Below are 15,323 nucleotides of genomic sequence, written 5' to 3'. Positions count from 1 at the left end.
CTCGTGCGGAGCAGCTAAACGAGCCTCTCGTCTCTCTCTGGTCTGGCCTGGAGGCTGCCCTGCAGGGCTGAGCTGGAATCATGAGCTGATAATTACTAAAGAGCTGACAGCTTCTGCACGGGCCCTCCTAGCTAGCAGCTGAGGGAAGACACCGGGCCTCGAGAAGGCGATTCCTTTTGGGACCGTCTCTCCGGACCGGTCACCTCTTCCTCAGTCAGAGCTACTGACCCACCACCAGCTGTAATAACTGGCGCCCGAACAGCCATTTGGACCCCGGACCTCCAACAGACTCCTGGCCTGAGCTGCGTCTTGACCACGCCAAGACAGAAGCAGCCGTTCGTGTGCTGATCCTCTGAAAAAAGTACCTACGTTTTAGTAGAGCCTTTTGGACTGGGACAGTTTGAGACCCTTGCCCCTCATCTAGGACAGAAGTCCCTGAGGATCGAACTGTCAGACCCCCCCAACAGACTTTTTTTGGACTTCAACAGGAGCCAGCCTCACCAGAAAACAGGATTTGTAAGTTTAAATTTAGGGCTTTCTTCCTTTTTCTTGCGCGTAATACTTAAAGTCCTTTTTGGGTTTTTTTCTCTTTTTCTGCTGAGGGAGGAACTTAAATGGGAAATAGGCAAGCTAAACCCAGCCTTTCCCAATCTGAGAGAGACCTATACCCCTTTCTTCTAACCCTTCTCTTAAAATCCGACTTTAAATTCTCTAAAGGTGTTCTTTCTAAGAAAAATCTCAAATCTTTCACTAATTGGATATCTCTAAATTTTCCTGATGCTACCACAGACTCTGTCCTTTCTGATCTGTTCTGGGACAAAGTGGGGAAGAAACTCTATTCCTCTCAAGCCACAGGAAACCTCTCTGTTTCCAAATTCATTCCTTTATTTCATTTAATGGTTAAAACGTGTCGCGCAGCAAAAACCCCTCAGCCAAGCCTGTTCTCTGCCCTTCCCCCCTCCCACTCCCCCTCTCCGCCTCCGGCAATGGCCAGCCAGAGCGCGGACCCCGCCTGCCGCCCCGGCCCTGGCCCAGCCAGAGCGCTGGCCACCCCACTTCCCTACCCCGATCCCCTATTTCCAGCAGCTCTCCCATACCCAAACCCCGCTGCTCGCCCCCTCGGTCCCGCTGCCACCTCCCAGGCAGCGCACTGGACCCGTCCCAGACCCATCCCCCCTCCCCGGGACGGATGACTCTGAGGCCCCCCCCAGCCCAATCCCCCTCTGCCCCTGGTATTTCGCAACCCTTCCCACACGACACCACCCTCCCCCCTCTCGCACTGGCTCCCGGTGCCTGTGACTTACCCCCCCACCCCACTACCTCTCAGCTCCCTGCTGCGTCCCTGCTCCCTGCCGCATCGCTGCTCCCCGCAGCGTCGCCCCCCCCCCCCCCCCCCCACCCCAGCACCACCGTGGCAGCCCCGTCTCAGCAAGCTGCTCTGCCACTGCTTTTACCCCCCGCACCCACGCAGAGCCCAGCGCAAGCACTGTGGGGCACGGAACAAGGGTCACGCCCCCCGCCAGCGGCTGCCCCTCTTGCCGCTAGCAGGACGAAGGTATCCGCGCCACTGCCTCAGGCTGCCGCCCATGGAGTAGAATCTCCCTCCCCCCTCCCCCCACCACCAATAGCCCTGCCACCCTGGCAAACGCCGGCAGATCCCCTCTCTCCCCCCCCTCCCAGCTGCATCTTGCGCAATCCCTGTTACTCCCCCTCTCCCTACACCCCCCCTCCCCCTACCACGGGTTCTTGTGCAATCCCCATCTCCTCCGCTCCTTCCCTAGAACCCACCTCCCCTCCACACCCTCCTATAGCCCATGCCGACTCCACACGGAATTGCGAAACCAGCACCACCTGCAACCTGACCTCCCCCCAAACGACCTGCTGCTGTACAACCTCTCCACCCCCATGCTGCCATAACAGGACCCCTTCCATCCCTCAAAACACCCCCGAGCCTCTGCTACTCCTGCCCTGGCTAAAGCAAAGCCGGCATTTCAAAAATGCCGCGCTACGCCCCCTGTAGCCCAGCCCCGCCCTGCCACAGCTAACCCCTCATTTTCAGATGACAGTAGCAGCAGCTCTGACTCTGAATCGGAGGACTGATGGGCACAGACACGCAGGGAGGCGAACTGGGAGGGAGACTGGGAGCTAGCCCAGAAAATCTCAGCCTTCTCAGTCATTATAGGGAAAGGGAGGAGGGGTGGTGGTCCATCAACAACAAAAACATGGGAACCTATCCCATACAAAGAAATCAAAGAGCTTTGCAAGACAGAAAAAGAACATGGGAGAGGGTCACATTTCTTTAGAAACTTATTGGAAGCCACCTTCTCTGCCTATACATTAGTGCCACATGATATTAAAAACATTATTAATTGCATCCTTTCCCCTGCCGAATATATGTTATGGGAAAGGCATTTAAAAACATTGTCTGACACTTATGCTAAAGATGCAAATCAGACAGATTGGACAATAGAACAACTGGCTGGAGAAGGTGACCTCCAAAAATCCCTAGATCAAGTTATATCCTTACCTGAAGTAGCATTACAAGACATAGCTATTGCAGCTAAGATATCGCTGCTCCTTACTCCAGATGATTCTGTTCCTACACAATATTTCTCTAACATCAAACAGTCAGTAAATGAAAGCCTCATTCAGTTTGTTGATAGTTTAAAAGCTAGCTTAGAGAAACAGATCGAGAGTCCGGATGGACGAAAGGAACTTTTGGGTAAACTTGCCATGGCAAATGCTAACAAACAATGTAAGAATATCTTGAGGGCCCTACCCATGGACACAGAACCCACAATAGAACAAATGATAGAGACCTGTAAAAGACACATCCACAGAAAACACAATGACACAAGCAGTTGTAAAGGGCATCACAGAGGGAGTTTCTGGTGCATTTGCTGCAGCAGTCTCTAAGGAGAATGCCCACTGTTTCTATTGTGGCGAACTTGGACACTTTATAAAGGACTGCCCACAAAGGTCACCCACCCAGGACCATCGTGCCACCTACCAAAGGCACCAGAGACAGCAACAGCACCAGCAGCGTTCAAAAAACTTCCATCGAAGCGCGGTATCAAGGCGCTGCACGCAGATAACAAATTGTCTTGGGGTGACCTTATGATGTGTATCCCATATTGCTGCCTATGCCCAGAAATTAATTTTTGTGCCTTTCTATGCCTCTAAACTGATCCTGAGAGAGGGAAGGAAAAAAAACTGAGCAAAACTTTCTCAAAGCAGTTTGCAGCTTGTTCAAGGTCACATAAAGATAGCAGGGGTTTTTTTCCCCAGCTGCGGCAGGGGAGCAAGGAAGCACCCAGCTTGCGGCTTTCCAGGCAACTTTTGGCTAGTTTTTCCAGTTTTCTTGTTCTCCGGAGAGAGACTGAGAGTTGAACTTTTTCCTTCTCTGGAATTTCAGATTTTGTCCCTTTTCTACTGGACTGCTTGATTGCCGTAACATCAGAGCACATCGGGAGGACTTTCCACCGGGCACAGAGGGCCTGGCCCCAGCCCAAACCCCAGCCCCGAGGAGACCAAAGGGAGGACTCTAACACTTTCCCAGGTTTTTTCTCCACAGCGAAAGATTTTACCATTTAACCTTATTTTCCTTTCCCGTGTGTTTGTTAAATAAAATAAATAGTTTTATCTTCTTCACTTTCCTTCGAGGAAAATTTATTTTTTTTTCCCGAACCTGGTGGGGGAGGGGTGGTTGTGCCTTCTCTCAGAGGATATATTTCTAAATTTGGCCAAACTGGACTGCGTGGCTCGGAGGAAAGTGAAAAAAACCTGTGCTAATTACATTTTGGTTTGAATTTACTTATTCTGTGTTGGGGTAAAGTAGTCACCATGCTGGTTGAGTTCATAATGTCTCTCTGGCTCGATGTACTCATGTCTTTCTGGTCCTTAGGCTTCATTGAGATACTAGTGCTTTTTTGGCCCCTAGGGTTGTTTGCCTATCCACAACTTGCTCCAATCTTGTCCCTGATATGTAAATTTTACAGAGAAGGGAGACGAATCAGGATTTCTATTTTGCTGTGCTCTGTGATAATGATTGATAAGAAGTTGATAGAGGTACAGGCAGCTGTTCGAGGTGCGTATGTGTAGATACAAAAATGCTGCTAGCGAGGATTCTCTTGTTATTTTCTAAGTCCGTGAGAGACTTTTCTCTCTCACAGAAGAGGTAGCAGGGAATGTAAACAACCCAGACACCTGCAACCTTGAAAAGTCTTGTTTATGGTATAGTAGAAAAATATTTTGACAATGGATGTTTTAGGATTTTAGCCAATCACCCCCAAGGGGTGGCTGGCCCTTTGTCCAATTAGGCTATGAAGAAAAAAGTCTATAAAAGAGTTTGTAAAATAATTAAATAAATCAATCTTGCTGCACAACTCCTGCCTGCTGGATCTTCTCCTCCTCCTCCTCCCTCTGGCTGCGGGACACGGTGCTATACCGTAGGAACCAGGCCTGCGGTAATATTTGGTGCTGCCCGACGTGATCTGCACTCTCTGACGTGTCCTGCTGCTGCGAGCTAAGCCGAATTCCTCTAGAGGTACGCTGTTCCCCTTTGCCCCCGGGACCGGGAGGTCCGACAGAACTGAGAAATGGCAAACAGCGGCTCACAAACCGAAGCTGCGATGCTGGTCTGGAAAGGTGTGTTTAGCATATTGCGCACCTCCATTCCTGAAAACTCAGTTCGGGAATTATTAGACTGGGCTACTTTAAAAGGGATTTCCATGGACAGAGATAGTGCCCTGGACTTTGCCTTATGGCAGGAACTCGGATGGGCTGTCCGACAGGAGCTCCCGACTGGGGACTCAGCAGCGTTAGAATTATACAAAACCTGGCGTTCATTATTTATCCTGCTGATAGACCTTGACTGTGATAGCAGGGCTGGCTCGTCTATCTCGGTGATGAGTGACGGAGGAACGTCCGAAGGGGGCCCCGTTGACTGGGTTTCCGGGGAAAATGATAATGGATTCAGAAAACCCCCCCCCGGCTCCACAGGCAGAGCCTGCGCCGGCTCACCCTGCACAATCGCAGGACTCCACAGCCCCCAGGAACCCCGCGCCGCCAGAGGCGGGGGGGTCAGAGCAGCGGGAGGGCGCACAGCCTGCCTTGCCGTTCGGCTGGGCAGCGGCGTCGGCTTATCCAGGGCTGCAGATCAGCGGCTTAGCCACTTGGATGCCCAGAGAGGCTCCTAGCTCGGTTCCGTATGGACCTGGATCTAACTTCTTAGCCGGCGTAGCGCCGGGCGTGCCTGCCCCGGGACTCCCTGAGTGTGGTCCGCTGCCCTCCCTGGCGCTGGGCTGTTCTGCGCAGTGGCAGAACCGAGCCATCGACCTTTTAGTGCAGCATTTGCCTTTGCTGATGGAGCTGCCAAACTTATCCCGAAGGATGGAGGAACTCCTCACCCTGTTAGAGCGGCGAATGCCCGAACCAGCGCCGCCCGCGCCCCCCCCGCCATCCGCGGGAGACGCGGCTCCGAGCCGAGAAACGGCGCGGCCGGCGGCGAACCCGGCAGCGGCGCAACCGCGGGAAAACCCGGCAGCGGCGGCGGCTGCGGAGACGCGGCCAGAGACGGCGGCTGCGGAGCGGCGGGCGGGGGCGGAAGCGCCCAGAGCGACCCCCGAGAACGGGCGGGCGGCGGCAGCGCCGGGCGCGGCTGGGGAGCGCGGAACAGCAGCGGCAGCGGCGACCGCGCCCAACGCAGCTGCTGTGCCAGAGGCGGCGGCGCCGAGAGCAGCTGTAGCCCCAGGGACGGCGACAGCAGTTCCAGTCCCAGTTCGGTCGGGGCCGGCCGAGACGGCCTCCCGTATAGAAACTGGTGCAAAAACTGCCGCACAGCCAGCTGCAGTCTGTCCTGTCTGTTCTGCCTCTAGCGAACTTAGCCAAAGTGCCCCTCCACGTAAATTTCTGTTCACTCCCAGCACCCCACAGTTGCCTTTGCCTGATGATTCCTCGTCAGGCAGTGAGGCAGATGAGGTGCTGGCCCCAGGTTGTCAGGCGGCTGTAGCCGCGCGGCGAAGAAAAAGGCTGCGCCGGTCTCGCCCCTGGACCTTTCAGGACTGCACAGTAACAGTGCGTCCGACGCATTATAATCGCTTCTTAGAGTCCCTTAAAATGCGAGCATTGGAGGAGGGTGACTGGAGGTCATTAGAAATCCTTGGAATGCCATATAGATCTGAGGATTCTGGGGGTAACCGGGGAGCTGTTACACTTCACCCACAGGCGGTGCCAGAAGTTCAGGATGGTAGTGCTTCCCCTAAAGGGGAGATCCAAGCTTTCCCAGTGTATAAGGCTCTCCCAGATTCAGGGGAGCATGACAAGCATGAGGTAATTGCCTGGAAAGTTGCCCAGGACCTCCAATCCAAGGTGGCACAATATGGACTAGGTTCTGCTGAGGTTATGCAGATAATAAGGGTGATAAATACAGATTTGCTTTCTCCATTTGATATCAGACACTTAGGTCAAATTCTATTTCAACCTGTACAATTTACAGTTTTTGAGAAAACCTGGAGAAAGCTGGCCGGCAAGACTGCATTAGCAAATATGCAGCTCCCTGCTGCTGATCCTAGACAGACAGCAGGAGTGGATGCTTTGATGGGGACTGGTCCCTTCTCTGATCCCAGTCTACAGGATAATTTGCCCTCTAGCATCCTGCAGCAAGCTCAACAGGTCGGCATGGCTGCCCTGTTGAAAACCATAGAGTTGTCTGCGCCCAGAAAGCGATATACTGAAACAGTTCAAGGCAAATCAGAGTCATTCCTCTCCTTTGTAGAGAAAGTCGCTGCTTCTCTTGAGAAGCAGGTTGAGGATGACGGGTTAAGACAGATGTTGTTAAGGCAGTTAGTGAGGGATAACGCAAACGAGGAGTGCAGAAAAATCATAGATGCCTTACCAGGGGACCCTGAGGTAACAGACATGGTCGAAGCCTGTGCTAAGGTGGGATCTGGGAACCAGAAAAGGTCTGCTTTGGCTGCTTTCCTTCAGCCTGTTCACGCATCTTCTGGTCGTGAACCAAAGCCACCAAAACAGGTGAACAAACGGAAGCGGCCTAAGCCAAGCCAAAAAGAGAACACACCGATCCCCCAGTGCAAGAGGTGTGGCAGGCCAGGCCATTGCACGGGCTACTGTAGATCCCGGACTCATGCCGATGGTCGGCCTTTGTCGGGAAACTTCCGCTGGGGTGCAAGGAGGAGGAATTGCTCTCCGATGCAGTCGCTCCCCCAGAGAGTGGCACAGGTACAGGCACAGGCCTACCCAGCCACCCTAGAGACAGCACCCAGGGATCAGACGGGTTTGACGTCCACACCGCAGCCGCAGTCGTCTTAGACTCTAGCGGTATTTATAAGGTTCCCTTGGATGCATATGGACCCTTAGCCCAGGGATCCAGTGCGATGCTGGTGGGAAAACCTGATGTTGCCCATCAAGGAATCTTAGTGCACTCAGGAGTTATTGATGCTGACTTTAAAGGTCAGATTTGCGCTATGGTCTCCACCCAAAAACCCCCTGTAACTATTCCTGAAAAGACCTGCCTTGCTAAATTAGTGCCTTTTAAGTCTTGTGTCCCCAGGGTAGAACAAATTCAGGAAGATAACGGCAGTGGATCTACGGGACTTCCACAGGCCTTCTGGACTGCAGACATCTCTGACCAAAGGCCACAGATGACATGTACCCTGGTCCTGCCAAGCGCCCAACCACCCCGGATTCAGCTTCGAGGTTTGATTGATACGGGTGCTGATGTAACTATCATCTCCTTCTCTGCGTGGCCTCCCTCATGGCCTTTAGCCCCGGTGGGATCGGCCATCGCAGGATTAGGAGGAACCACACAGAGCTATTTAAGTGAACGGCCTGTGGTGGTGAAGGATTCAGAGGGACACACAGCTACAATTAGGCCTTATGTTGCTACCACTTCCTGTAACCTTTGGGGACGGGATGTGTTGGCAGCTTGGGGCGTACGGATTGGGACAAATTTTAGCAGGGGTCACTGTGTGTAAGAGCGCACAGTATCCTACACTGCCTTTGTGGTGGTTCATTAACACACCAATCCGAGTCAGACTCTGCTCAGTTAGTTGAATTAAGGGCTGTTACCATGGCTTTTCAGCGATTCTCACAGGAATCTTTGAATTTGGTTACTGACTCTGCTTATGTAGCAGATATCACCCAACGCTTAGATTGTTCCCTTCTGAAGGAGGTGAATAGTGTGGCTCTGTTTTCGCTGTTGCAAACCTTGTGGTCTGCAATTCAGGCTCGAGTGCATCCGTATTACATTCTGCACATTCGAAGCCACACCAATTTACCAGGGTTTCTAACGGAAGGCAATGCCAGGGCTGACATGCTGGCCAATCCTGCATGGGTAGGGCCTCAGCCTGACAAAATTGCACAAGCCAAGGCATCGCACGGTTTCTTCCATCAAAGTGCACATACCCTGCAGAAGCAGTTTCATTTAACGCCAACCGAGGCGCCCGACATTGTCAGTGCTTTTGCTGACTGTCATGGACTCGTTGCGCCTTTGCCAGCTGGGGTAAACCCCAGAGGGCTAAAAGCCTTGCAGATTTGGCAAACGGATGTAACTCACATCCCTGAATTTGGTCGGCTGAAATATGTGCACGTGTCTATTGACACTTTCTCCTCGGCTATGTGGGCTACTGCTCACACTGGAGAGAAGGGCCGTGATGTCATTGCCCATTGGAAATTGGCTTTCTCAGTCCTGGGTGTGCCAGCTTCTGTGAAAACCGATAATGGTCCTGCCTATGCCTCGGAGAAGACACGGCAGTTTTTACACCTATGGGGTGTACACCATACCTTTGGTATCCCACATTCTCCTACTGGCCAAGCCATTGTTGAACGTGCTCACGGTACCTTGAAGCGTGTTTTGGACAAACTGAAAAGGGGAATGCATGGAGAAACCCCACAGAGCCGACTAGCAAAAGCTTTGTATACAATTAATCACCTTACAGTACCACAAAATTCAAATAATCCTGTTATTCTGAATCATTTTTTCTCATTGCAGTCTGCAGGCGACAGACAACTGCCCCAGGCAAAAGTCTGGGTGCAGAATTTACTCACTAACCAGTGGGAAGGCCCACATGAGCTTATCGTTTGGGGTCGTGGGTATGCTTGCGTTTCCACAGATACTGGGGTACGGTGGCTACCTTCAAAATGCATTCGCCCTGACCTACGGCACCAGAGGCAGAACAGGCAACCTCTGAATGATGACCAGAACGCCAATCATCCAAATGGCGACCAGAATGTAGATCATCAGCCTAATGACTCTTCTGATGATGACCAGGATGTCAACCATCAGGCAGATGGTCCTTCTACAAGCAGAGACTGGGATGGTCCTTCCACAAGCAGAGACTGAACTTTAAATTTCTTGTTATGGAGTCAGATAGTTAAAGCCTTAAGGACATATTTAGAATTAATAACTGATGTAGATTTCTATTCGGCATTAATAGTAGAGTTGTTATCTTATAAAACAAAAAGAGGGAATTGTAGATACAAAAATGCTGCTAGCGAGGATTCTCTTGTTATTTTCTACGTCCGTGAGAGACTTTTCTCTCTCACAGAAGAGGTATCAGGGAATGTAAACAACCCAGACACCTGCAACCTTGAAAAGTCTTGTTTATGGTATAGTAGAAAAATATTTTGACAATGGATGTTTTAGGATTTTAGCCAATCACCCCCAAGGGGTGGCTGGCCCTTTGTCCAATTAGGCTATGAAGAAAAAAGTCTATAAAAGAGTTTGTAAAATAATTAAATAAATCAATCTTGCTGCACAACTCCTGCCTGCTGGATCTTCTCCTCCTCCTCCCTCTGGCTGCGGGACACGGTGCTATACCGTAGGAACCAGGCCTGCGGTAATACGTATGATAAGTGGTTTCTCCGTCCTAACCCCAGTCCTAGCTTCAGTAGCCTGTTTTGGGAATTTATTAGTAATTGCACCCAGATTGTTAGAAGAGGAAGAGATAAGGTTTCCCTTCACTTTAAATTTGATAGGTTATCTTTTGAGAGTGTTCTGTTTCCCCTGGATGTTAAAGAGACCACCCTCCTGGTATTGTATCTGGTAATCTTCCTCCATGTAATTCACAGCTTGTCTAGAATAAGAGCTCAGATTTCCAGGGTGACTGCTGAGACACCTGACCCAGAGGTGGAACATCCTGATTGGTGTGTGGAATGGGAGGACATCGGCCAAACCCTAAAGAAATTCTCTGACCCGATAATTTGGGATTTCCCATCTGAACAAATTCAGAAACCAGCTGAGGTGGCAAAATATCTGAAAGAGAAATACAATGGCAATTCTAATGAGAACAAGCTCCTTGCAATATGTTGGGCTTTGGCATATGCCTATCGCACACTGCAGCAGGTAAAGGTAGAGAGGCAGGAAGATCAATCAGCAAAGCCTGCAGATACCCCAGTCACTCAGGCTGCAGATAAACCAGACAGCAAGCCCAAACCAGATGGAGAGTCTAAGCCACTGACAGTGGCTCCTGTCACAAGGAAAAAACACACAACCAAAACTGATCGCCCAGTGAAAGATGATGATGATGCAGGGGAAGGGACCTCAAAAGATGCAGGGGAAGGAACCTCAAAACCACCAACTGACTCAGGCACAGAAACCATTACTGAGTCCATGTCCATAAAGGACCTTCACAGCCTAAGAAAGGATTACACCCGACGGTCCGATGAATCCATAATAAGTTGGATGGTCCGTATTTGGGATGCGGCAGGTGATGATGTGATGCTGGATGGTGCTGAAGCGAGGCATTTGGGATCCCTGTCACATGATCCAGTGATCGACCAAGCGATGAAAAGGGGGACTGACTCTACCAGTGCCTGGAGACGAGTTTTGACAGGCGTGACTGAAAGATATATGTGTGGAGATGATCTCTACATGCAGCAAACCCCGTGGAAGACCATAAAACAAGGGATCCAACGCCTGAGAGAACTAGGGGTGGTAGAGGTTATCTTCGCAAATGACCCAGGATTGGGAAGTCCAGACCGGGCCAGAGTTATTCCATATATGTGGGGAAAACTCATACACCTTGGGCCACCAGAATATGCTTCTGCTTTAGCAATAATGAAACCAGACTACGATGCGAATGAGACTGTGAAGGATATGGCAGTGAAGCTCCGAGCATATGCAGATTCTGTGCATGGCCCAACACATGCAAGAATCGCAGCTGTGCAAACACGTATGCAGAAAATGGAAGATAAGATAGAAAGGAATCACCAGGAGATTAAAGAGTGCCTTCTCCGCGGACGTTCCCCAGAGGGAAGGTACATCCCACGAAGTGAGCTGTGGGATTTCCTGTGTGACAGTGGAGAAAACATGAGGAAGTGGGGTGGACAACCCACTTCTGCTCTGGCAGCACGAGTGCATGAATTGAAGGAGCGCAAGTCTCAGAAAGGAAGTTCTACCAAAAAGGAAGTAGCTCCAGTTGCCTGTAGCCAAACTGCCGGAAATGATGGAAAAGACGATGGCATGTCCAATTCCCATGAAGGAACCTCTAAGATACAGGCCCAGGGAAAGAAGGATAACCAGGCATAGAGGGGCCCTGCCTCTTGCCAGGTAGAGGTCAGGGAAAACCGTGTTTTTTGGACTGTGTGGATTTGTTGGCCTGGTACATCAGAACCACAAAAATATGATGCCTTGGTTGACACTGGTGTGCAGTGTACAATAATTCCATTGCAGCATGTGGGGGTAGAATCTGTTTCTATTTCTGGTGTAACAGGTGGATCACAAAATTTGACCTTGGTGGAAGCTGAGGTGAGCCTGACTGGAAATGAGTGGAAGAAATATCTCATTGTGACTGGCCCAGAGGCCCCGTGCATTTTGGGCATAGACTTCCTCCAGAACAGGTATTTTAGAGACCCAAAGGGACTCAAGTGGGCTTTTGGAATAGCTGCTGTGGAGACAGAGGGCATTAAGCAATTGAACACTTTGCCTGGGCTATCAGAGAACCAGTCTGCAGTCGGCCTTCTGAAGGTGGAAGAACAAAGAGTACCAATTGCTACCTTGACAGTGTATCACCGACAGTACCGGACAACTCGAGATGCTGTGATTCCCATCCACAAGAAGATCCGTGAGCTGGAGAGCCAAGGGGTGGTCAGCAAGACCCACTCACCCTTCAACAGTCCCATTTGGCCTGTGCGCAAGTCTGATGGGGAATGGAGATTGACTGTGGACTATTGTGCCTTGAATGAAGTGACTCCACCATTGAGGGCTGCTGTGCCGGACATGTTGGAGCTCCAGTATGAGCTGGAGTCCAAAGCAGTGAAGTAGTATGCCACTATTGACATTGCTAATGCATTTTTCTCCATTCCTCTGGCAGCAGAGTGCAGGACCCAGTTTGCTTTCCCCTGGAGGGGTGTGCAGTACACCTGGAACCGACTGCCCCAGGGGTGGAAGCACAGTCCCACCACCTGCCATGGACTGATCCAGACTGCACTGGAAAAGGGTGAGGCTCCAGAACATTTGCAGTACATTGATGACATCATTGTGTGGGGGAACACTGCAGCAGAAGTGTTTGAGAAAGGAGAGAAAGTTATCCGGATTCTCCTGGGAGCTGGTTTCGCCATCAAGAAGAGCAAAGTCAAGGGACCTGCCCGAGACATCCAGTTCCTGGGAGTGAAATGGCAAGATGGATGGCATCAGATTCCCACTGAGGTCATCAATAAGATCACAGCAATGTCTCCACCAACCAACAAGAAGGAAACACAAGCTTTCCTAGGTGCCATAGGCTTTTGGAGGATGCATATTCCTGAGTACAGCCAGATTGTGAGTCCTCTTTACCTGGTTACCCGCAAGAAGAATGATTTCCACTGGGGCCCCGTACAGCAACAAGCTTTTGCCCAAATCAAGCAGGAAATTACTCACGGGGTAGCCCTTGGCCCAATTAGGACAGGACCCGAAGTGAAGAACGTGCTCTACTCTGCAGCCGGGATCCATGGCCTGTCCCGGAGCCTTTGGCAGAAGGTGTCTGGTGAGACTTGAGGTCGACCACTGGGATTTTGGAGCCAAAGCTACAGAGGGCCTGAAGCCAACTACACCCCAACAGAGAAGGAAATCTTAGCAGCCTATGAAGGAATCCAAGCCGTCTCAGAGGTAATTGGCACTGAGGCACAACTCCTCCTGGCACCCCGACTACCGGTGCTGGGGTGGATGTTCAAAGCAGAGGTTCCTTCTACCCACCATGCCACCAATGCCACATGTGTTGCCTCTCGGAGGCATAGCGACCTGGTTCAGGAACAGCACGACGACCACCTCAGGTCGTTCGGACCATCAGCTCACAGACACCAATGTGGTGGACGGCAAATGGCGTTTTTTCATGGATTACATAGGGTTAAATAACCTGGGTTTACCGTGTCACTTCCTTCTGCTCACGTATTACCTGTAGAGGGGAGGGGTTTTACCTGTCCCGTACAACGTGATATCTTCCGAACGCCTGTCCCTAATCACCTACATTTCCCCCCCCATCCTGAATTACCCACATTTCCTACCCCCCAATGATTGATTAAGAAACATACAAAGTATAAATGGTATAAAATTTCAAGAACTAGTAAAACCTACATAACAAGTTATAAAAAGTGATATAACATTCACAAAATAGATGCGCTCTAGGGCAATTGTTGGCCGTCAACAAATAGAATGTTAACCTTTTCTAATCGGCTTTTAACAAATGACACCAATTTGTTTAGTATGCAAGGCCCGAAAATCAACGTTAGGAGTATCATAGTGAGGGGGCCTATTAGAGTGGAAACAAGGGTGGTCAGCCATGGAGACTGGTTAAACCATGACTCGAACCATCCTTGTTGGGCTTCTCTTTCTCTTTTTCTCTGGGCTAGCCTTTCCCTTAGTTCGGTCATTGAGTCCCGTACGACTCCGGTGTGGTCTGCATAAAAGCAGCATTCTTCTTTCAAGGCGGCACACAGGCCTCCTTGTTGCATGAGCAGGAGGTCCAGTCCTCGCCTGTTCTGCAGGACGACTTCTGAGAGCGAGGAGACAGATTTCTCTAGAAAGGAGATGGATTTTTCAATTCTTTGTAAGTCCTCGTCAATAGTCATCTGCAGCTGAGAAAGTCCCTGGTGTTGGGTCACGAGGGCTGAAACACCTGTGGCCAGGCTGGTGGCTCCAAGGCCGAGCAGCATTGCGATGGTTATGCCTGTTATTACTTCTCTCTTGTGGAGCCGGCTAGGTTCTTCAAGAAGGTGGTACATTTCTTCTTCTTGGTGATACAGGACTCTAGGAACAATTAAAACTTGGACACAAAAATCAGCAGAGTTATCGAATTTATCAAGAAGCACACAGGGGCTTATTCCGGATTGCTGGCAAACAAACATTCCTGATGCTGATGGGACCACCCACTTATTGATCGTTTTGTCAAGTTTGACAAATTCAGTACAGACATTGCCTATTCGTTTTGCTAAGGCTGCATTGCCAAAGCACTTGCCTTTGCCTGTGATCTGACTCAGAGTAACTCCCCTTCGGGGGGCGTCCCACCTGCACTGGTGTGGATTTAGTGCTGCTGAGTAGCCAAAAGGAACATTAAGTGTAATGCCCTCATAAAAGGGGGGTTGCGCATCATAACACAGCCAGCATGATTCTGTAAAGTTTGGGTTCGATTGATTTAATGACAAAAAGGTAGCGTTTAGTACGCTGAGAAACGGATCATAAGGAGCTGACTTAGGTGTTTGATAGGTAACTAGTGGGCCAGGTGGGGAGAAGATGGGATTTCTATTTACCATAAGAATCGGATTAGGCCCGACAGGTCGAGATTCTGACTGTAGGAGCTTGACAATTTGTACGTTCACCCAATAGTTGTTAGGGGCGCGAACATACACTGTCCATGCTCTACCCGAGGCCCAACTCTTATGGGCCAGCTGTAGAATTGTCATTCTGTAGTGTTTGCAAGTGTGTCTCCTCCCATCTTGGGGCATGTATATTAGCTTGTCAAGTCCGAATTTTGGTTCGCGACAGCCTTGGGGTGCATACTTAACTTGGAGGAACTCATCAGGTTGCTGTGGTTGCCATCTATCGCTTGTCACGATAGTCTCACACCCCCAATACCCACAATAACCGTACCCTGGATAGTTACAGTAGCTTTTACCTGGGTTTGAAGCAGGACACCAATAGGTTTGGTACAGTGAGAAATCACCAAAATTAGGGAATTGTAGATAGGAGGAAAAATGTCTTTTAGCTTAAAATCGAACGATGGGCTGCCTGGTGTGATGGTTTCTTTGATTGCGTTGTTGCCCGAAAGGTGGCGTAGGACCCACCTGAATGGCTGGTGAGGATGATGTTCTGCATTGGCTTGCCCTCTGCC

This window comes from Aphelocoma coerulescens (assembly GCF_041296385.1).
Source record: "Aphelocoma coerulescens isolate FSJ_1873_10779 chromosome W unlocalized genomic scaffold, UR_Acoe_1.0 ChrW_unloc_scaf_3, whole genome shotgun sequence".
In the NCBI taxonomy this organism is placed as follows: domain Eukaryota; kingdom Metazoa; phylum Chordata; class Aves; order Passeriformes; family Corvidae; genus Aphelocoma; species Aphelocoma coerulescens.
This window is presented reverse-complemented; position numbering follows the sequence as displayed.